The following is a 23,527-nucleotide window of genomic DNA, read 5'->3' on the forward strand; positions in this document are numbered from 1 at the left end:
CTCTGATATTTGTATCCATAGCCTTGAACTCAAGTGCACATTGTGTGTGTGTGTGTGTGTGTGTCATAATAATCAATATCTAATTCTCCTAAATGATTTTCTCATATTAAACTGATCATTTAATGTGGGGAACTGCCAGGGGAGAAAAAGCTAGAATATTGGTTAAGCTAGCAGACCGACCACAGTAGGGATCCAAAGGGGGGGCCATTTGCAAAAGATCCATGTGCAACAATGGGCTAAAAAGACCCTAAGGTTCAGCCCGTTAAGACTTCCAAAATGCTAAGGTTCCAAAATTCAAAGGTTGTGTCCAAAGGCCAACATTAAGGGAATTGGATGCTTTGTGTGTGACCTAAAAAGTCTTTACAAATCCCTACATAGGAGGTGGCGAGCCTTGGGAGTAGGGGATGAGAGAGAAAGTCACACACACACACAAGCTCCCTTTACACAAAGGGAATGAGGGACACATGTCAGCTCCCTAGCCCAGATGCCCACAAGGTGTGCCCAATTCCTATTGGATGGCCTTGGAGGTGGACCAATGAGAATTAGGCTAGAGTAAATCTAGTTTAATTAATTTAAAACACTTAATAAAAGAAACAATGAAAATTAAGTCCTCTAGAAGACTATTGGACACTCTCCCAAGTGGTCCAATGAGCATTCAGCAGCCCAATGGCTTGCCTGATTCCTATTGGCCAGGAGGCAAAGGGGTCCAATGAGAGTTTAGTTGAATATTTAAATTATCTAAAGCTCTCACAAAAGGGGAAAGGGGGACAAATGTCAGAAGGCTATCACTTATGCTGCTTAATAGTCATTGGCTTGACTTGGGGAGGTCCAATGAGGGTAGAGCAAGAGCAAAATAGCAAGAGGGCTCGCCCAAGAGAGAGAGGGGGCTGATTTTTGCAAGGCATTATGACACACACACTCACACAATCTCATGTGTGAAGAAAGAGAAGACTATCTCTTCCCAAGATTTAATGGAGAGCTCATCACCTACTCCAAGCTTGTGAGATAGAAGCCTACATCGACACACTCTTGGCATGTGGATGCAAATCCAACCAAGAGCCAAGCTTCAATGCATGCTCATCTCCTCTACCAAGCTAATTACTAAGCTAAGCTATGCTAATACGAGTGATTATGTGAGGAGATGCACATCTTTCTCGTAAGATACTCCTTCTTCCTCTCAATCTACTCTCATATCCTGCTAGCTCTCACCATCTTCGAAGGTGTGTGAGGTCTTGGGTCTGAGACCGGGGATAATTAATGTTGTGTTTGCTAAGTGTTTTGCTTAGTGCATGAAGCTTTCATCTTCATTGCACTAGCTAGTCTTGAAGGAACACAAAGAATTGTATTGTACAATGTCTCTCTTGATGGGAGAAACAATAATACAAAGACTTTTGGAGGGGGGACCGGCTCCATGCAAATCCGGTCCTCAAGTGTTGTCAATAGCTTAATTTCTCTCTCTTTTGAAAGTATTGTTCATGCTATCTAACTAGGTGTTATGCTTTTTGTTGCTCTCTCCACCCAAGCACTCTTGTAATTCTCATTAGGAATCTATTCTAATGAAATGCCCACTATGTTCATGCTAATTTCCGCTACACACAAGTTTTTAGGCCATTAAATGTTACAGTGTGTGTGTGTGTGTGTGTGTGTGTGTGTGAGAGAGAGAGAGAGAGAGAGAGAGAGAGAGAGAGAGAGAGAGGACATATGATAAAATTGGATCGATACAAGGGATGATACGCACAAGTTGAACGCAAGTTTTGTGTGCTATGTTGTGTGTGTGTGCACGCATGCATGTGTGTGTGTGTGTGTGTGTGTGTGTGAGAGAGAGAGAGAGAGAGAGAGAGAGAGAGAGAGGACACATGATATCGATACAAGGGATGATACGCACAAGTTCAACACAACTTTTGTGTGTGTGTGTGTGTGTGTGTGTGTGTGTGTGTGAGAGAGAGAGAGAGAGAGAGAGAGAGAGAGAGAGAGAGAGAGATTCATTGGAAAATCCCTTATAGAACTTATGTATTATTTGACAAGTGTTGAAATTAACAGCTGTTACAAGTGACCAAGGATCTAGCCAACAAGTCTTCTTTAACTCAAGATGTGTGTGTGTGTGTGTGTGTGTGTGTGAGAGAGAGAGAGAGAGAGAGAGAGAGAGAGAGAGAGAGTCTTCTATGATCTTCATCAAAAGTAACCCTATAGCGTACTTGAGAGCATTCCTTTGTTGTGTTGGTGTTATCATCATTAATTAATAGAAAATGGAATATAGTATATGATAAAAACTTTATACATTGATGCAACATCCATTGTATAATTGATATTACATGACAAAAACATAAATCCAACATTGATTTTTTGTGCTTCGAAATAGAAGATCGTTTCATAAGAATAAAGGCTTTTTTTTTTTTTTTTTGCTGCAGCAACCCAGAGGTTACTTTTACTAGTTATGTACACACAAAATGCAAGAGAGATAAAGCTTTGGCGCTAGCTTTCTCACATACGATGGATGCTTATTCAAACTAGTACAATGGCCCCACCTTCGGCAACGGCACTACCTCCGGAAGTGCTATGTGGAGTCTCTCTCTCTCTCTCTCTCTCTCTCTCTCTCTCTCTCTCTCTCTCTCTCTCTCTCTCTCTCTCTCTCTCTCTCTGAGCGTTCGCACTCAACACTTGGGAAATTCAACGTCTCTCTCCAAAGTCCCACGGTTCTGTGCAAATGCTTATTCACCCGCTCACCCCATCCCGTATGGTTGTGTGCCTCTTTCATTGGGCCTGCAGCTCTTCGCCCTTCTTGGCTCGTGAGTTGTGACCTCTCTATCTCGAAAGCCCTGGCCACCTCCCTTACCCGCCCACCTCAGCTTCTGCACCTGTGACGACCATGCGTTCTCTGGAGTTGTCGCCTCTCTCAATACCAGGCCACCTTTTCACTGCCTTGATGTTTATGGTGAGGTAGGCCACAATGGTGAGCTAGAGGAGCAATGCGTCTCTTCAACAATCGCGACCCCTTAGGCCTATGTTTGATTCAAACTTAGAGGGTAGACGGGTTGCCCCAAAATAAAGAAAAATAGTCTTAAAATTTTCTCTTGGCAAATTCAAGGAAAGGAATTTTGTATGTTTGGAAAAATGATTTTTTCCGAACACTTCTCTCTCTCCCTGTCTCTTGTGTTGCATCCCCCAAGTTCCCAAGAATCCCAACGGCGGCACCCCTCTCTCTCTCTCTCTCTCTCTCCCCCCCCCTTGCTTGCAACACGCCTCATCGGTTATTTGCTTGAATGTTGTTATTCGCGAACCCTTGCCTGCAGATTGACCAACAATACGCGCTCTCTCCCTGCCCCCCCCCGCCTTCCCTTCGCGTCACATCGTTGGAAGGCTTCTTCGGCTTCAACAAATGCTCGAGGCTCAAGCTCTTCGCCAACTGCTGTCCAAGTTGTGAACGCACGCATGAGTTGCAATTGCCATCAGCATTAATGAGTTCGCGCGCTGCATTGGTGTTCGTGCAATGCTTGAAAGCTACCACTCTGTGTGTGTGTGTGTGTGTGTGTGTGTGTGTGTGTGTGCGCTCTCGCCTGTCGAATGTGTGTGTCACCTCGCATAGGACGTACTAACGTGAAAGCTGCCGAAAGGCGCCAGACAAAGCTAAAGTTGAAAGCTTTTCGGGGGGAGGGGGCGAATCCCTTCCCCTATTATTATAGTATAGATACCCCTCTAAATTTGTGAAAATTCTCAAAATACCCCTTAAATTTCAAAATTCCCATATATATCCTTATGTCTGTTTTGGTTGGATACCCCTCTAATTTGTGGAAATTCTCAAAATACCCCTTAAATTTCAAAATTCCCAAAAATATCCTTATGTCTTATTTGGTTGGATTGTTCAAGATTTTCTAATCTTTATTCTTTTGTGACAATTAAGATTGTTTTTGAGTGCTTAGCATGAAATTTGTCACAAATTATCTCCAAAAAAAAAAAAAAGCAATCATGTCTAAAAATAATGACGCAATTCATTTCCAAAGCGTGCATAACCAAAGCAAGCTCTAGTCTACAATTTTTTTTTAGGGAAAATTACCAAAATACCCCTCTAATTTAAGGAAATTCCCAAAATACCTCTCAAATTTCAAAAATTCCCAAAATACCCCCGATATTTTGTCATAAATTCCCAAAATGCCCTTCAAATTTTCCAAAATTCCCAAAATACCCTTGGTTGTGAGAGTAAATTTCTCAAAGAATATTTTTTTTTGTAGGTCTTCACAAGAAGAGTGATTGTCTATCGTACAAGATGCTAAAACTACAATTTGAGTTGGTTATGTAGGCTTTGGAGATGAATTGCTTCATTAGTTTTAGACATAATTGCCTTTTTTGCGATTGTAACTGGTGACAAATTACATGCTGAGCACTCAAAAACGGACCTCAATTGTCAAAAACGAATGAAGATTAGAAAATCTTGAATAATCCAACCAAAATAGATACAGGGGCATTTTGGGAATTTTTGAAATTTGAGGGGTATTTTAGGAATTTCCTCAAATTAGAGGGGTATTTTGGTAATTTTCCCTTTTTTTAATCTCTGGAGCTATTTAATCTCATAACCAACTCTGTTGCGAGCGCTGAGCTCTCTACTGTAGCGCTGATCTCTCTCTCTCTGGCGGATGCCATATGAGAAGTCTCTCTCTCTCTCTCTCTCTCTCTCTCCACCTCTGCGTGCAGTCCTCTCGCTGATCGCACCGGCTGCAGTGCGCAGTGCACACCACCGGGATTGGCCGGATGAATAAACTCAACTCGTAACTTCAGGTAATGATTTGCTGAAAGTACTGCGCAATACCGCTTCCCAAAGTGACCCCACATCAAAAAACATAAACAAATGCAACACTTTGTAAACAGACTCGAACGGTTACTGACGGTTACTGGTGTACCAAATACGACGACAACCAGAATAACAGTAAGTCCCCAAAGCAAAGACATTGGGAACACTGAAGGGGGTCGCCCCATAGCAACATGACTAGTCGAACAAATAACATCCAACACGTTCTCATCAATACAACATGAGATCTGCAACGGTTAGTCTCCATATAAAGCATGAAAAGTGCAATATGGAATGAATATAGATGTGTGATGACGATAACATCATCGAATGGCCACTCTAAACCGGATTCCAAGTATAGGTCTTGAAGAGTACTTGACACACCACGCGTGTGATTCTATGCAAAAAACAAGAGGAGCACTGCAATCAAGGTTTGTGTACTTGATTGCTCCGTGGTACAAGACCTTATCTTCCTGGAATGCGGTAGGGAATATCAAGGAAGAGGTGTGATAAAGTAACTCCGTAGGAAGGAGGAAAAGTAACTTTCGGAAACCAATGACATAAAATAAACTACAAAGGCCCCCTCTCAAGGGAGTAAAGTAGTGATGACCCCCATGAGGATTCCTACTGTTAATCTTATTATTAAGACTTAATCTTCATACTTATGATAAAACTGAGACTCGAGAGATTCAAAGACTGATGTATTGATTGATTGAATGAGTGACGTAGGCCCCTTTACATAGGAGACGTAGGGGTTCAATTGTAGAGACATGTCTTGTCGTGAAGGATCATGCCCTTTGGCTAAAAGGTATAACTGTTGATGAAGAGGCATATCCTTTGAGAAGAGTTATTGTCACAACTGCTGATGTAACAGACTTGGACACTCCAAGTCAAGAATCAATCGCGACAGCACCAAATAACCACTTCAAAACAATTCACAGATCACAATAGATTTGCACTAGCCCAGCGGAGTTCTGTGCCTAGAGATATTGGCCCCAAAGACTGGCGCCCCTTTCGGTATTTCTTTTTGAATTAATCAGTTCAAAGTACAAGAGAGCAGTTAGGGTTTCACTCTCAGACTCTGCGTCCAGATGCTCTGAGAAGTGAATGCCTAAACCATTTATTTAAAGTTACAAGGGATGCCCAAAAGCAGAGTCCCAAAAGCTAAAAGTTTCTCTCTCTCAAACCCTCTGTGGGCTTTCTTTTTTTTAAAATAAAGCAATTGGACTTTCTCTCTCTCTTTCTCTGCCCAATTGCGTAGCCCAAAAAGCAATTTTTTGCAGCGCAAAATCCGCTGCAATTTCAGGGATTTTCGTACGTTGGCCCCACGTGCCAGATTTTTAGGGTTTCAGCCAATTAGGGTTTCCAAAAATTAGGGTTTTTGTAAATTAGGATTTTTGGCAGATTTTAGGGTTTGCAGGAAATCAGGGTTTTTTGCTGCCGGTCGCCACGTCATCACTTTGTGACATACCCCCCTCTTGAAAGCATTGTAATCGACCGCGATTACACCTGCAAAACTGACAAAAGCCATAAACCGTCTTAGCAGACACTGACTGTTAGTACCTACGTACTAGGAACACACATCTAGCACATGTACCAAATCGACAATCACATCACAAGACATCACAGGACATCACTAGACATCACAGGACATCACATTACATTCAATTTTCATTCGGATCTTAGACCATGATTTATCGGCAATGTAGCTAGCAATCTCATCTAGGTCCAATCGGGACCTCGATTGGACCTCATCGATGTTCGATTGACTAACCCCTATTGCAACCATGTCTATTCGAGATCAATCAGACCAAAATGCTGCAGTCATTTCGTCTATTAGTTCCTACACTTAAGAGAAGTCAAGAACAAATCAGTATCATAATCAGGAATTCCATTTCATAAAGTCATCCAACAGAATACTATCAGCTCTCAGTATCCCTGAAGCTCAAAGAGACATCAATGAATTTAGTATCAAAATCAAGGCATCTGTTGACAAAGGAGTGGAGTAGCTCCCTTCTTGTGCATCCCACTGCACCAGATCTTCGGCCAAGCTGAATTTCTGGGATCCGTTTGGAGTAGACTATGCTAAACCAAAGCATCGAGGTAAAGTTTGACAATCCGAGGAGTATCTGCTAGGCCCTCCTCCTCCATCCACTTCGCATCAAATGCAGGATAGTTCTTGAACTTAACCAAGAACCGCCTTTGGACTTTACCTTTCTTCGTATCCTTATGTGCCAAAATCTGTTCAGAAACAAGGGTCTCCTCGTTTTCTTCCACTTCAGGTTGCTCATCAGGCTCCCATCATCAGGCACATCACCCTTAAAAGGTTTCAAGAGACTCACATGCAATGCATTGGGAATCCTCCAAGTATCTGGCAGTTTCAATCGGAAGGAGACATCATTTATCTTTTCAGTGATCTGGAAAGGTCCCCAATCATCCTCCTTCAGTTTCAAGTCGCGACGATGGCAATCCGTTGCCTTTTTTTTGTCGTTCTTGAGACTTCTGCAAAGTCTCACGAACCTTGGCAAAAGCCGTATCCAAATCTCGCGAATATTCATCCGCTTTAAATATCTAATCTTTCGTGCTCAGGAAGGATGGAACCTTCGCAGCACTTTCAACAATCTCAAATGGCGTCTTCCCCGTCGAAGAGTGTATCGTGTTATTGTAGGCAAATTCCACCAAAGGTAAGTTCTTTTCCCATTGAGTCTTCTGATCCGAGATACAAGACTTCAATAAATCTAAAACCAATGAATTGGCAATCTAAGATTGCCCGTCAGTCTGCAAGTGGAACGATGACGAGAACTGCAACCGCGTGCCAATGTTCTTTCAAATTGCCTTCCAAAACAAACTCATAAATCTGGGGTCTCTGTCTGAGACAATCGTCTCAGACGTGCCATGTAATCGGAAAATCATCGTGATCATTCTGTGTTCTCGGGAGATCAAAAATAAAATCCATTGCAATACTTTCCTAGGGGTGGGTGGGTATGGGTAAAGGCTGTAACAATCCTTGTGCCTTATGCCTGTCAAACTTGACCTTCTGGCATACTGCGCACAAACTCTTCCACATCCTTTTTGAGTCTCGGCCAAAAGAAGTATCTCTCTACCCCTTTCATGGTGGTAGCAATGCCGCGGTGACCCGTAAAAGGTGGACAGTGGCATTCAGTCATAACCTTTTCCCTCAACGGCTGTGTAACGCACAACATGGTTTTTCTCATCAAGTAGCCTTCCCGAAGGGAGTATCTTGCTACTGTCTCCCCATCCCGTATCCGTATGAAAATATCTGCAAAATCTGTATGTGGCATACTGATCGACCATATCCTCGAAGCTCCTATGATGTATCGCGGAATAGCCAGAACCAACGGCTTCCAAGACAAAGCATCTGCCACCACATTCTTCTGTCCTTGCACATGGACAATCTGGAAGTGAAACTGTGACAAGATGTTCGCCCACCGCACCTGCTTTTCCGAAAACTGCTTCTGTGACAAGAAGTGGTGCAAACTCTGATGGTCTGTAAAGACACTAAAATCCGCTCCGAGTAGGTAATGCCGCCACTGAGCAAGAGCATGCATAACCGCCAAAAGCTCTTTCTCATTTATCTGTGCTGTCATCTCCGGCCTAGAGAACAATCGCCTCTTGTAAGCAATGACATGGCCTTCTTGCATCAAGGCCGCACCCAGACTACGACCACAAGCATCACAATATACTTCAAATGACTTCTGCAAGTCCGGCAAAGTCAAATCTGGTCCTGTAGTCAATTTCTTGTTCAATGTCTGAAAGGCAGTCACCTCTGTGGATCCCCACGAGAAAGGGACTCCTTTCTGTGCAAGATATGCAAAGGGGAAGCAACCTCGGCAAACTTTTGTATGAACCGCCTGTTGTACGAACACAGTCCAAGAAGCTTCCAATTTCATGGACATTCTTCACATGGGGCCAATCACGTATAGTCTCTATCTTGGCTGAATCCATTTGCACTCCTGCTGCTGAGACAAAATGTCCCAAAAAGTGTCTCTGAAGCAGATGATCTCTGTGTTCTGCCTCATTCTTGGAGAAAACAATGATATCATCAAAGAAAGTGCCAACAAATAGCCTGTACTCTCGAAAAACCCCGTCCATCATCCGGTTAAATGTCGCAAGAGCATTGGTTAAGCCAAAAGGCATCACCAAAACTCAAATAATCCTAAAAGTAGCCCGGAAGGCTGTCTTGTAGACGTCTCCCGTCGATTCGGATCTAATGATATCCACTCTTCAGATCAATCCTGCTAAAGCACGAGGATCCCTGTAACCTGTCGAGTATATCATCGATCCTAGGAATCGGAAATCTGTTCTTGATGGTGATTTTGTTGAGAGCTCTATAATCGATGCACATTCTCCAAGATCCGTCTTTCTTCAAATCCAACAACAGTGGAGAGCAATACGGTGAAGTACTAGGCTGGACAAGACCCTTTTCCAAGAGGTCTTTCACTTGGTTCATAATCTTTTTAGTCTGTACTCGGCTCACACGGTAAGGTGGCCAGTTCGGTGACGTGCTTCCAGGTATCAGGTCAATGGTCTGATCTTCAGGCCCTCTAAAAAGCAATCGGCATGAGTGTGGAGAAAAATCTTGGCGTTCTTTTGATCAGGTCAAAACATATTCAACCTTTATCCATCGTTCAGTTCTGTCCCAAAAGAATGAGTAAAGAAACTAAAGTTCATTAAGTACAATCTCTGAGCCCTTCATTTATCAAAGTCGCTTTCTCGGCCCGGTAGTCAACCACGGCGTAGTTCTTGTGGTACCAAGGGATCCTGAGTAGAACGTCACTCGCGTGCCCTGAACACCCCTGTCATTGCAAACGAAGTTTGCCAATGCTCGGTGTAATGGCAACATCCCATCCGGGTGCCAATCGAACTACCTCCGCTTGTGGCGTCAGTCTGTCGGGCGTAATTTCAAATCGAGCCGCCAATCCCAAGTGAAAAGAAGTTGGCCTTAGCTCCTTCAAAAGAGCTTCCTGATCCTTCACTTTGCCCCAAAAGCGGCAAAGTTTGTACTTTCATTCATTAGATTCGGTGCAGGTCCCACGCCATGTGGTACCAGTTATGCTTTTCTATCTGCCTTTTCTGCCACGTTCCTCAGCTGCTCTCGAACTCTCAGGCTTGTCATCGTCTTTATCATTCTGTTCTTTCTGTGCCTTTTTAGGGCACTTCGCGGAGATATGTCCATGTTCCCCGCATCCAAAGCACTTCCCCTCTCTGATGAAGCGAGCTCTCTCCTCAGGGTACTTGGGTCGTGCATCCTTTTTCTCTGGGTTGCTCTTTTTCTTTCTACTTTCATTCCCAGAAGTCTGTTCGGCTTGTTGTGTCATGGCCTCATCTGTGGGGTAGGTCAGGCTGCCAGAGTGAATGGCAAAGCCCCGCTTTGCATGACTCATCAACTCCTGAATAGAAGCCGACTTCTGCTCTAAGCAGTGATCTCGGATCTCTGTAGGTAGACCCACGGTGAACCGCTCAATCTGTTCTCTGAACGAGATCTTCTTGAATGAGAGGCGGATAGAAAAGAGCTCCAGAATCTTTCACAATAAGCATTGATTGTATCTTTCTTGGTCATCCGAAGATGGTTCCAAGCAGCTCGTATATATTCTTGCGTCAACCAAGAAGAAATAAAAAGCTTCTTAAATTTCAGTCATTTAACTGGCACAGTCTTGTTTAAAAGAAGCGTGGACCACCAAGTACGAGCATTCCCCTTAAAGTAAGAGGCAGATCTCCGAATCTTGGAGTGCTCTGAATAGCGTCCTCTCGCGAAAGCGATGTCAAACTGCTGTATAAGGGACAAAGCCTTCGAAGCATCTGAGTATCCTGAAAAAATATCAAACTTGATCGAGTGGCCACCTTCCTTAAACTCTCGGACTCTCTTGCTTTTATCTTCGAGAAAGTCATACTGGTTGGCTTTGTAAAAATTCTTCTTGTTCGCATAAAAGTTTCCGTCATCAGAATCTGAGCTGTCTGTAGACGAGTCCTCAGTAGGACTGTCAGTCTCTGGGCGAGATTTAGCCTTCTTTGTCTTTTTCTTGCCCTTTCCGAAGCTTTGTTTCTTGCTTTGCGGTTTAGAAGAACTGTCAGAAGAAGAAGAAGAAGAAGAACTGGGTACTCCTTTAAATCGAACACGCTTCTTCTGTTTCTTCGCCTTGTCAAATGGCGACTGACGACCCAAATATCCCGGGAAGTCAGTGCTTTTCTTCTGCTTTTTGCCGTGCTTTTTGGCTTTCTTTTGCACGTCAAAAAGCTGAGCAATCCGTGCATCAACCACCTCTTGTAATTCCTTCTCTGAATACTGTTTTTGATTAGAAGGTTTCTTGAGAGCGGGTTTCAGAGGTGGTGTAGTGGTTTTTTGCCACTGCGCATGCACTTCCTGAAAAGAAGTCTCGCTCATATATTTTGCCAATTTCGGATCCTTCGCAAAACTGAGCATCATCTTTGTTGCATCGTCGATCAATTGACGACGCTTCATCTCTCTTTGCTCCGCCTGAGTAGGCTGAGGTGGGCCATACTCTCTGCCGGAATCTTCGTTGTGATCCCTGCCCGCATCTCTAGATGCAGAGGGAGTCGACTGATCCTTGCGTGAAGCCATAGGTGCTGCGGAAAAAAAAAATTTGGGGATCGGATTTCCCGTAAAAGAGAAATCGGCTGTGCTCTGATACCACTATAACAGACTTGGACACTCCTAGTCAAGAATCAATCGTGACAACACGAAATAACCACTTTAAAACAATTCACAGATCACAATAGATTTGCACTGGCCTGACGAAGTTCCGTGCCTAGAGATATTGGCCCCAAAGACTGGCGCTCCTTTCGGTATTTCTTTATGTATTAAAATCAATGTCAAAGTACAAAGAGCGGTTTGGGTTTCACTCTCAGACTCTGCGTCCATATGCTCTGAGAAGTGAATGCCCAAACCACTTATTTAAAGTTACAAGGGATGCCCAAAAGCAGAGCCCCAAAAGCTTCTAAATCAAAAGCTAAAAGTTTCTCTCTCTCAAACCCTCTCTGGGCTTTCTTTTTTTAAAATAAAGCAATTGGACTTTCTCTCTCTCTTTCTCTGCCCAATTGCGTAGCCCAAAAAGCAAATTTTTGCAGCGCAAAATCCGTCGCAATTTCAGGGATTTCCATCCACTGGCCCCACGTGGCAGATTTTTAGGGTTTCAGCCAATTAGGGTTGCAGCCAGCATTTAGGGTTTCCAGAAATTAGGGTTTCTGTAAATTAGGGTTTCTGGCAGATTTTAGGGTTCGCAGGAAATCAGGGTTTTCTGCTGCCGGTCGCCACGTCATCACTTTGTGACAGTTGATGTGTCAAAGCCCTGAAGAATGGAGCCAACTTGTAGATGCCGGCCGAGAGGCATAAACCCTAAGAAGAACAAGTAACAGAAGAAGAAGTCTTACCAACTTATGGGGACACCATTCGATGGGGCCCCAAGTGACATAAAGGATTAGAATAAAGCAAGATCCGCACACATGCGTAGCAGTTGATGACGTGAGTTTTCGGATTTTTCGATGACATTGCTGACGTGGTAGATTTTCACAAAACGCGTTGACAGTGTTGACCTGGCAGTTGTACGGAATTCTGTGATTTACGCTGACACCTTTTTAGCATTGCTTTTGGACCATAAGCTTTTGAGTTTGAAGGCTTTTCATGTAAATTGATTTTCATAGGCCAAGGGCCTCAGGGCTCATTCTCTGGCATGCTTCCTGGAGAAGGTGCAGAGTCTGGAGTACCGGCTTGTACTTTGATGATGCAATATAAAGAAATACCGAAAGGGGCGCCAAGGTTTGGGGGCCAATACTCTCTGGGGTGGAATTCTGCCACTCCGTGTCGCGTCGTCTCTCTCTCTCTCTCAGTTCAGTTGTTATTGAAGTGTTGAAAGTCTGTTCTTTTCTATTGGCATGTGGTGCCCGTCTTCTGACAATGGTATCAGAGCATCAGTCGTGTGCTTTTTTGAAAGCATACCGGTCCTACCAAAGAGCAGACAAAGCAAACTAGAGACTAATGGAATTTTATTTGAAGTATCTTCGGGTCTCGATGCCGGACTTATTAGCCACTCCCACCCTTCATACATTGCGCATCGGGTGCGCTCTCCTCTTCATTGCTCATGTCTTATAGGGCATAAGCCAAAAAGATCACTTGCAAGAGAAGGATTCAAGATTTGTTTCGAGTCATTTTTTTTCTCAGAAGCAGTGCCATGCAGATGTTGATGTCTATAGCTAAGCCGCACACTTCCAAATACTTGGCACGCTTTTAAGAAAATTTTTGCCCGAAGTTATATGGTTTCTGACATCTTCCTTCGGAGCAACTTCTGGCAGAGTGGGGTATCCTGAAATGCTTGCCATGGAAACCCTAGCAGATTATAACTTGAAATTTCTCGACATCTCTCAGTAGATGTCTCTTCACGAGTAGATGACCTTGGAGGTCCAGTGCGATTGCTATCTTGGGACTACCATCGCCGCCAAAGAAAACACTGTCTGTCCAAGACTTGATGGACCATGCTGTGCTCGGCTACGACCTTATGGAATGAACCTAACCCTAATTTTTGGTGCAGGTTTCAGGATGGAAAGTCGGTCGACTTTTCGAGCTTGAGTGATGTCGAGATTGCTTTTTAAGTTTGAAATCTGTTTGAGAACTTGTTTGGTCATCCTGTTGGAATTCGTTTGAAATGGATGGTATCTGTTTTGAACCTGTTTTGGTGCCGATTTGAAATGTTTGACTTTGGTTTTAATACTGGTTTTATTGATTGGTGATTTTACTCCCGGGTGGAGAAGTGAGAAATACTGTTTTGGTATTGTTTGAACCTTAGAACGACGCAGGCCGATGTCTGGGGAGCGTTTCTTCGTATGTTTGAAAACCTCGAAACGACGCAGGCTGATATCTGGGGAGCGTTCTGTTGTATGCTAGAAAACCTCCGAACGACGCAGGCCGATGCCTAGGGAGCATTTGGTTGTATGCTTGTAAAATAATTGTTGTTGTGACTCCTGGCCCGGACCTGGATGATTATGTGGGAGGAGTATTAAGAAGTCTGAGCAGTGGTTATTCTCAGCACCTCCAAACGACGCAGGCTACGGCGTTTGGTTGTAAAAGGCCTCTATATCTCCCGGCCCGGACCTTGTTAGGTTATGCGGGAGGAGTGATGAGGGAGTCGTTGAACAACTCATGGCCTGGACCTGGATGGTTATTTGCGGGGGGAGTGTTCATTGGAAACTTTATGTTTCTATGTCTTGTAACATGCATATGTGAGCATTTGTGTTGCATTGTGATGTGCCAACCACTGAATATTCCTAATTGGATGAGATTGCCTGGGTATGTAATTTTAGTGCATCAAGACACTCCTTGAAGATCAGTGCGGTCTGGGTGTGATGGCTAATTTTACTACGCCGGAATATCAAGAGTTCCGATCTGGACAAAAGGAGAAGCCAACTCCTTGATCAAAAGAGCCGAAAGGTAAAGCTAACTTCTTAACAAAAAGAGCAAACTGATTATCCCTCAGAATGTCCCTCGAGATGATCCTCGGAAATTTTGAGCTAACTTGAGTTGTTTTGCAGACATGCTGTAATCGCAGACGATTACTCTCTTTCAAGAAGGGGAGATGTCACAAACTGCTGACGTGTCAAAGCCTTGCAGAATGGAGCCAACTTGCAGATGCTGGCCGAGGGGCCTAAACCCTAAGAAGAACAAGTAACAGAAGAAAAAATCCTACCAACTTATGGGGACCCCGTTCGATGGGGGCTCCAAGTGACAAAGGATTAGAATAAAGCAAGACCTGCACACATGCGTAGCAGTTGATGACGTGACAGTTTTTGGATTTTCCGATGACAGTGCTGACGTGGCAAATTTTTGCAAAACGGGCTGATAGTGCTGGCATGGCAGTTGTACGGAATTCCGTGATTTATGCTGGCAGCTTTTTGGCATTGCTTTTGGACCAGAAGCTTTTGAGTTTGAAGGCTTTTCATGTAAACTGATTTTCATAGGCCAAGGGCCTTTAAATATGTGCTAAGGGCTCATTCTCTGGCATGCTTCCTGGAGAAGGTGCAGAGCCTGGAGTACCGGCTTGTACTTTGATGATGCAATATAAAGAAATACCGAAAGGGGGGCCAAGGTTTGGGGCCAATACTCTTTGGGGTAGAATTCCGCCACTCCGTGTCGCGTCGTCTCTCTCTCTCTCTCTCTCAGTTCAGTTGTTATTGAAGTGCTAAAAGTCAGTCTGTTCTTTTCTATTGGCACATGGTGTCCTTCTTGTGACAGTTATAGCCATTCGGGAAGAGTTGCATCCTTTGATGAAGAGTCATGCCCAGTCGAATAGGTCATGACCTTTGACTTGTAGCTCTTCATGTCTATAAATAGAGACAAGAATAATAGTAATATTGTCACAATCGTGTCGTTCCCTCCCATTTACAAGAGAAGCCTCGGTCAAATAAAATGACTTGATGCATGTCTTTAGCATCACAAGATCTAGTTGCGAGATCCCATGTCATGGCATCATTCTTAACCATAAAAATAATTAAGGATGGTGTCACAAAGCTTTCTAGTTGAAAGATGAATACGGATTGGAAATCTGCAACCATGGTTCCATCGTTAGAACATTTGCAAGGTCGGATTCGATTCTGAGAGGGTTTGATGGTGAGGCTTTTCCATCTCCATAGAACAAATAACGTCCATAGATTTATGTGCAGTGACTAAAGTCGTGCTGCAAGAGCCTAAGATCATCCTGTGTACCAATAGAGGTAAGGATTGAGATTGTCAAGGAGTCATCATTCACCATGGCATCGGTTTCTTGGTATAGACAAAGATGTCATTTTGCAAGGGCGGTGACGAGACCATCGTCTCTGCCTGGATCACGATCGAATAAGAGGTTGGTACACAAGAACGGGCATGGCTGTCACAAACTGGTGACATGGCTAACCCTGGACACAGTCACACACTCTGGCGGCAAAAATGCCACGTGGCAGCAGTGCACGGACCCGTAAAATCCGATGACAGGCTAACGTGGCAATACAGTACGGAGGTCCCGTAAAATCCACTGACAGGCTGACGTGGCAGTTGTATGGAAATCTGCTTTTTCAGCGCTTGCTGATTTTTGGACAGTTTTTGGGATAAGTGCTTTATTTTGTGAAGCTTTTCACTTATTGCTTTTGGGCATCCCTTGTATCAATAAATAAGTGTGCAGGGCCTCACTTCTCAGAGCATCTGGACGCAAAGTCTGAGAGTGAGCACCTACCCACTCTCTTGTACTTTGAACACAGATTAATACAAAAAGAAATACCGAAAGGAGCGTCAGTCTTTGGGGCCAATATCTCTAGGCACGGAACTCCGCCGGGTCGTGTCGACTCAAGTGTGAATTGTGAATTGTTTTGAAGGGAATCTCTGCTGTGTCGCGGTAGAATCTTGACTTGGGGTGTCCAAGTTTGTTACAGTGGTATCAGAGCATAGAAAGATTCTTCTTCTACGAAGGATCTGATCCTTTTTGCACCGCACACAACTTTTGTAAAAGATTCTTCGTGCCTCGACTCAAGACTTATTAGTCACTCCCACCCTTCATGCATCACGCATCGGGCGCGCTCCCGTCTTCATCGCTCTGTCCTACAGGACATAAAGCCATAAAGAATCTCAGATTACACATGGGTTCTCGTGAAGAATCTGACAAAGATGACACCTCTTAGTGGGAAGGCAAAGAAAAATTGAAAATCCGGCACGGGAACTGAAGAAAAGAATGAAGATTTGGGCAAAAATTTTTTTGGACAAGTTTGCCAGAAAGGAGTACAAACGTCAATTGCAGATTGGCATATGTGTGAACTGATTGATTAAGTACTCCAGGGACCCGAGATTGGCGAAACACTTGAAGAATTACCCGATTGATAAGATTTACTAGAGATGGCGTGTGGCCATCGCTTTTCCTCTCAGGTAGGGAGGAAAGCCGAAAAGACAGACGAGTGCAGAAAAGCGGAACTTGTACTCGCAGAAAGACATGGACAAGTGTCACCAGCGTGTGACTACTATCTATCCTTTTTGTTGATTTCTTTCTTATTATCTATTTACTTTCACTTTTTGGAAACACCCCTCGGGAAATCTAACTGCCCTGCATTGCATAGCTAGTGTGGAACTGTCCAGAGGGAGTCCAGGCCTGAGGGCAAGAGAGCACTAAGGTTGGACAAGGACTATGGTTAGCTAAGTGGGGTCATTGACTAGCCAAAGCGAATCCTTTGCTACAGAGGCTACATTTCAGTTCTGGATGTGGCCACACTGTACAAAGAGGGTCGGATGACCTAGAAAGATACAATGGCAGCATCTCCTAAAATTTAGGGAACTGCTATTTTGTGTTTGCGTCATTACCTCCGGAATGACAAGGGGAACATTTTCTTACTCTGCCGTGAAGTCAACTGGGCAACCGGTTGGGAGATTTTAGGCGGCAACCCCAAAACGGGAAAATGCTTATAAATGTGCCAAGTGGCACCTTCTCGTGCACTTTCCTCATGCAAGAGAAGGGGGCGCTGAATTTTAAGCTGGGAGAGGCTCATTTTCAGATTTTGTCACAGGTTAAGAGCTATGGAGTGCTTGCTTTCCCTCCTATGTACAGTGCGGTGCCAAGAATGATGCCCTGCACGCTACGCACTGCCCTCTCTCTCCTCTATGGCAGTATGTTATGCCCCTCTAGTGGGCTTTTCATTTGACCAATGTACAATTGTGTGGGTTCATGCGCGATTGCCGAGGCAAGAGCCTCTTGCACAGGTACTGGATTAGCTAGCGGCTAATCCCCCGCAGGTACAGGTGAATTCGGAGAGGTTTCATGCCAGAAATCTCGTCCAATTCAAAGGGCAAGTAGCCCTACAGGTGCGGGAGCTCGAGGACTTGCTACGGATGCGACCGGCACGCGAAACGGAGCCCAAAACAGTAAATTACAGCCTGCTGTGTATTTTTGCAAGTTTAGGGTTTTGGCCCTAAACGGACCCTAATACCCCCTGGAGGTTCGGGGACGCAAGGGGACCGCTGTACAGGCGATCTGGCGCATTTTCAGGGCTGAAAACAGAGAATTCAGTGTGCTGCAGATTCTCGCCAGGTTTTGCAAAGTGCCCGTATGCGTCGGGGAAGTCGGCCAATGCGTGGGAATACTGACTGTGAAGGGTTCTAGTACAGCTATGCTGCCGAAATCAAGCCAGAACAGTCAAAATTCAGCCAAGGTTGTGCGGGGCAGCTTGGAAAGAACCACAACGTATATTCCCTCTTTTAAACAATAAAGAAATACCGAAAGGGGCGCCTAAGTTAGGGGCCAATCTGGTGTCGGTCTTCTCATACAGGTGCATTCTAGCATCTGTATCCCATTCTCCTCTCTTGTGTCTTGAAAGTACAGGAATAATAGACGACTAATAATGGGTGAAAGCTAAATCAAGGTTTGAAGTAAAGTCTACCGCCCTTTTTGGATTGAACAGGCCGGTTTCATGGTTCCATCGACGGGATTAAATCACTTTTTCCCATAGAAGTGAGCCTTGGTCAGGTTGGGCTTGAAGACACAGGGGATCATAGACCAGACACAGGGAATTGCAATTATGGCTGACAGACCAGATGATGTGACTGAAGAGGTTTCCTCTTCACAGGGTCAACAGACACATGAAGTGGGTGAGTCCTCAAGACCACCATAGACAGATGACGATATATTCAGGACCCAGTTGGCTACTGCTGTGGCTATGTTCACACAAGTAATGCAGAACCCGAGGTTTTTAGCCTTTCTGCAACCTCCTGTTCCGTCTCAGCAAGTTGGGTCACTAGATCATATTCAAAAGCCTGTTAAGGCTCGAGCACAGGTGATTCATACCGCACAGTCAATGGAAACACCTATACACTTGACGGAGAACATGCAGTCTCCACAACCTATGCCTAAGGTGCAAGAACAGGTGGCTGAGATGCCAGTCTTTCAAGCTGTACCAGTTCAGCCCGCCACCTTTCAGCAGCCTATAGCTGGTTCTAATGGGCAGGGAAGCAACCTACAAGCTATGCAACAGGTCTTCCCACCACCTTCAGTACACCCTGGCTATTTTGGAGGTGGATCGGTATTCCAGAGCATGGCTGGTCATGCACCTGGAAATCCGTTTTACACGCCAGGAACAGTGTTCGGGGGTGCTCAAACGATGATGCCTAACCCCATGTATGGTGTCACAGGCATGCTACCAGGGTTTCAGAGCACTCAGGGCCAATTTGGGATGCCACAGACAAATTTTGGTATGGCTGGAATTACAAATCAGCAGCCAAATATGGCATTTCCAGGACAAGTTAATAGCGGCCAAGGAACACAGATGAACCCTAATAGTGTTCCCATGTTTCAGTCACTTCCATATGACAATTTAACGCCGCTGGAGAGGCCAACTCCGTACAAAGAAGGTGGCAAAGGTGTGTCTTTCACGACCTTTACAGGGTTTGATGACAGGAAGAAGGCTCTCTCATTCCTCCAGCAGTTTGACAAGGCCTATGCAGGGGGAAACTTTACAGAGGCTTCAAAGGTCCGCAAGGTAGCCACTTTCTTGACAGGGAATGCGGGACAATGGTGGACAACTTTACTGCTTCAAGGGCAAGCTCCGTCCACATGGATTTACTTCAAGCAGATTTTTGCAGCAGCATGGTTATCTGATGACTTTGAAGCAGATATCATGACTTAATGGCACCAGCTTAATGCTGCCACTTGCAGAAATCTGGATGATTACAATCGGAAGTTTTGGAAAGCTCTACTTCCAGTAACTTCCTATAGGTTTGTGCCATTGACAGAACAGATTGAAAAATACTGTTGTGGCCTACCTAAAGGATTGAGAAAGTACTGTACGAAGACAAAAGTCACTACTTTGACGCAACTCATCGAGGTAGCAAACACTGGCAATGGTTTGCTCAAGGGAAAAGATTGTGAATTTAACACTAGCGTCAAGGCAGGATCAGGCAAGAAAACTTCAGCCAAGAAGCACGTTCCCAATGAGGCTCCTAAAGGGACTCAGGAGTCAGCCAACGCAAGGAAAGATAAAGCTATGGCTGAATCAGAAAAGGGACCAGCGAAGAAATGGAAAAGACGTTTTCCTCGCAAGTCTGAAGAGCAAAAGAAGGTCCCGAGGACAGAGAACAAATGCTTTATTTGTGAGCAGACTGGCCACATTGCTTACAATTGTCCTACAAAGAAAAGGCCAGCTGATTCTGATGACAAGGAGGACAGGAAAGGAAAGAATCCCATGGCTGGTCTAGTGCCAAATATGGTGGGCGACAAGCCAAATTCAGATGCAAGTGAGCTTTGCAGAGCATGGGGAAAGGTCAGGGATCAAACAGTGCTTATCTTCTTTGATCCAGGTGCCAAAGCCAACTTCATTTCCCCAGAATTGGCTTCAAAGTTGGGAATCAGACCTGAAGAGATGGGGTATACAGCAGAGGCAGGTTTGGCATGTCCTGGCCATACAGAGGCTGTGACACCCATCATTGGAAAATTGCGCCTACATATCCAGTCCTATGTAGATGCTGAAGAATTTTACATCATGCCATTGGACGGATGTGATGTGTTGTTAGGTATTCCTTGGTTGTTTCGTGTACAGGGAATCCTGGATGCCTACAACAAAAAGATCACTGTACACAACATGGGAAAGACTCACATTCTGGATGTAAAGCTTAAAGGGAAGTCTATTCCCACTGTATCAGCTTCTGCTATTACTTCTGTAATGAAAAAGCATCTTTCTGCGCACTTGGTTTTTGCACGTGAGTCAGATTGTGATGAATCAAATTTATCTGTGCTAGATAAAGAAAGGTCAATGTTTTTACAACAGTATAGTGACTGCTTTTCCGATTCATTACCGTCTCAATTACCGCCAGAGAGACCCGAGGACCATGCGATAGATTTGGTGCTAGGCAGTAGCCCACCAAATAAGCCTCCGTACAGGGTTAGTGCGGCTCAGCAGAAAGAGATAATGGGCCAAGTACAGGAGCTATTAGAAAAGGGGTTGATTCAGCCCAGTTCATCTCCATTCTGTTCTCCAGTGTTGTTGGTGCAGAAAAAGGATGGCTCATGGCTTATGTGCATAGACTACCGTGCACTGAACAAGAATACCATCAAGAATAGGTTCCCTATACCTAGAATTGATGATATTATGGACAAATTAGAAGGAGCAGCTATGTTTAGCAGGGTAGATCTAAAGAGTGGGTACCATCAGATCCGCATTAGATCAGAGGATGTGCACAAGACTGCTTTTAGAACAACGTTTGGCGTTTACGAATTTTTAGTGATGCCCTTTGGTCTCACAAATGCTCCTGCTACGTTCAATAGGATGATGGACAGAATTTTCCGTCCACACCAGCAGTTTGTTGGTACATTCTTTGATGACATGATAGTCTACTCAAAGAATGAAGAGGAGCATAGGCATCACTTGGCCATTGTGTTCAAAGAGCTACGCAGTCATAGGTTGCTCATCAATGTAAAGAAAAGTGAGTTTTTTCTGGAAGAGATTCACTTTCTGGGACACATTGTCTCAAAGGATGGTGTCAGAATGGATCCTGCAAAAGTTGAAGCGATCAAGTCATGGCCAAATTTGAAGACGGTGCACGATGTCCGAAGTTTCTTGGGACTATGCTCCTATTACAGAAGGTTTATCCGAAATTTCGCTGAGATTGCTTCACCTTTACATGCTCTTCAAAAGAAGGCAGTCACCTTTAGATGGACACAGAAAGAGATTTCAGCTTTTAATCTCTTAAAGGAAAAGATGACTTCAGATCCAGTCATTGTGTTGCGAGATCTTAGGAAGTCATTTGTGGTCCAGTGTGACGCCTGTGGTAGTAGCATTGGTGCAGTGCTAATGCAAGATGGCAGGGTAGTAGCCTATGAGAGCAGAATTTTGCAAGGGCCAGAGATGACCATGCAGGTCTATGAGAAAGAGTTACTGGCTGTGATTCATGCGCTCTTAAGTTGGAAACACTACCTGCTAGGTGCAGATTTCGTTGTCCAAACGGACCATTAGACCTTGCGGTACTTCTTGACACAGACAAAGTTATCTGAGAAGCATATGCGATGGGCAAATATCTTGTCCATGTTCCATTTTCAGATTGTGCATGTGGAAGGCAAGAAGAACGTTGTGGCTGATGCCTTGTCAAGGAAGCCACAAATTTCAGCTGTGTCGATTCCTTATCATCATGAACTTGATGATATGAGAGAACAGTATGCAAATGATGAAGATTTTGCAAGGGTCTTCGAGCAACTAATGGATGGACAACGTCATGAACACTATCTTCTTAAAGATGGGTTCATGATGATGCATGGCAGATTGTGTGTCGCAAAGCCATTGCGATGCAAAGTGATGGAAGAGAGTCATGTCCCACCGTATGCAGGGCATCGTGGTATCGATGCTACAGTTAAAGCGGTTGAGACATTCTTCTATTGGCCTACATTGAGAAGGGATGTGGATGCCTTTGTGCGAGAATGCGTAATATGCCAAAAGGTCAAGTTTGACAGGCAAAAGGCACCAGGGTTATTGCAACCACTACCTATTCCAGATAAACCATGGGAAAGTATTGCTATGGATTTTATCTTTGATCTTCCGAGAACGCAGACAGGAAACGATGGTATTTGGACCATTATTTGCAGATTCAGCAAACAGGCTCATTTTATTCCTGTCAGGAAGAAGATAAAGCCAGATCAGATGGCACGCTTGTTTATGAGCAATATTTTCAAGTATTATGGCATGCCACAGTCGATTGTTAGTGACCGTGATCCACGCATGACAAGTTTGTTCTGGAGAGGCTTGTTTGAGAATATGGGCACCACGCTCAAATTCTCTTCGTCATTTCATCCTCAAACAGATGGGCAGTCAGAAGAGGCAAATTCTATTGTCCTAGATCTGCTGAAGTGCTATGTGTCAGAGCATAAAGGAAAGTGGGAGCAGTATTTGCCATTGGTGGAGTATGCATACAATAATACAGTGCATTCATCAACTGGCAAGGCATCTTTTGAGATAGTTGAAGGTGGCAAGAAAGTTCCTCCCATACTGCATACAAAGGACAAGATATTTGAAGCAGATAAGTATGTTCAGGACATGGATGAAATGTACAAGAAGGTCAAAGTGGCCTTAGAGAAGACTCAGGCAAAGCAAAAGAAAGCAGCTGATCGTCACCGTCGTGAAGTGGTATATTCACTTGGTGATTGGGTGCTTCTACGCTTTGAAAAGGCAAGGTTAAAGAAGATGAAGGGCAAGGAAATATTGTTTCCAAATCTCAGCATGCGTTACTATGGGCCTTTTCAAGTGTGCAACATAATCAGTGATGTTGCATATAGGCTAAAATTGCCTGACAGTTGGAAGATTCACAATGCGTTTCATGTGAGTCTTCTCAGACCCTATGTGGGTGATATGCCAGAAGATATGCCAGTTGAAGATCAACCGGAAGTCGAGGAACTTGACGAGATCTTGGTCCCTGAACAGATTTTGGCACACAAAGAAAGGAAAGTGAAAGGCAAGGTTGCTAGGCGTTACTTGGTAAAGTTCAGAAACTATCCACCAATGGATGCTAAGTGGATGGAAGAAGGTGAACTTGCAGAGTCACCAACTGTGTTATCACTTTACCTTGAAGCCTTCGGTTTGCAACCTACCTTGACCCCTTGAGTTTCAAAGCTACATGGATTGTCAGTGTGACAATGGCTTCTGAAACAAATGATGTACATGGTATTTAAAGTGAGCTCAAATGAAATACCTGTTACATGAATGTTAGAGCTGTACAGATTGTCAGTTTGG

The 23,527-nt window shown here is 44.3% G+C and overlaps 1 protein-coding gene across 1 annotated transcript in view; it reads left to right on the forward strand.

Annotated features, from left to right (window-relative positions):
- Nucleotides 1-4,564: 4,564 nt before the first annotated feature.
- Nucleotides 4,565-23,527, forward strand: part of LOC147449685 (uncharacterized) — a 31,253-nt gene continuing 12,290 nt past the window's right edge. The window contains exon 1 of the mRNA XM_086522678.1: nucleotides 4,565-4,770. The gene's annotated coding sequence lies outside the window, so the exon portion shown is untranslated. The remainder of the gene's footprint in view (nucleotides 4,771-23,527) is intronic.

Source organism: Adiantum capillus-veneris, chromosome 10 (assembly GCF_014529385.1).
Source record: "Adiantum capillus-veneris isolate H3 chromosome 10, ASM1452938v2, whole genome shotgun sequence".
NCBI classification, from domain to species: Eukaryota; Viridiplantae; Streptophyta; class Polypodiopsida; order Polypodiales; family Pteridaceae; genus Adiantum; species Adiantum capillus-veneris.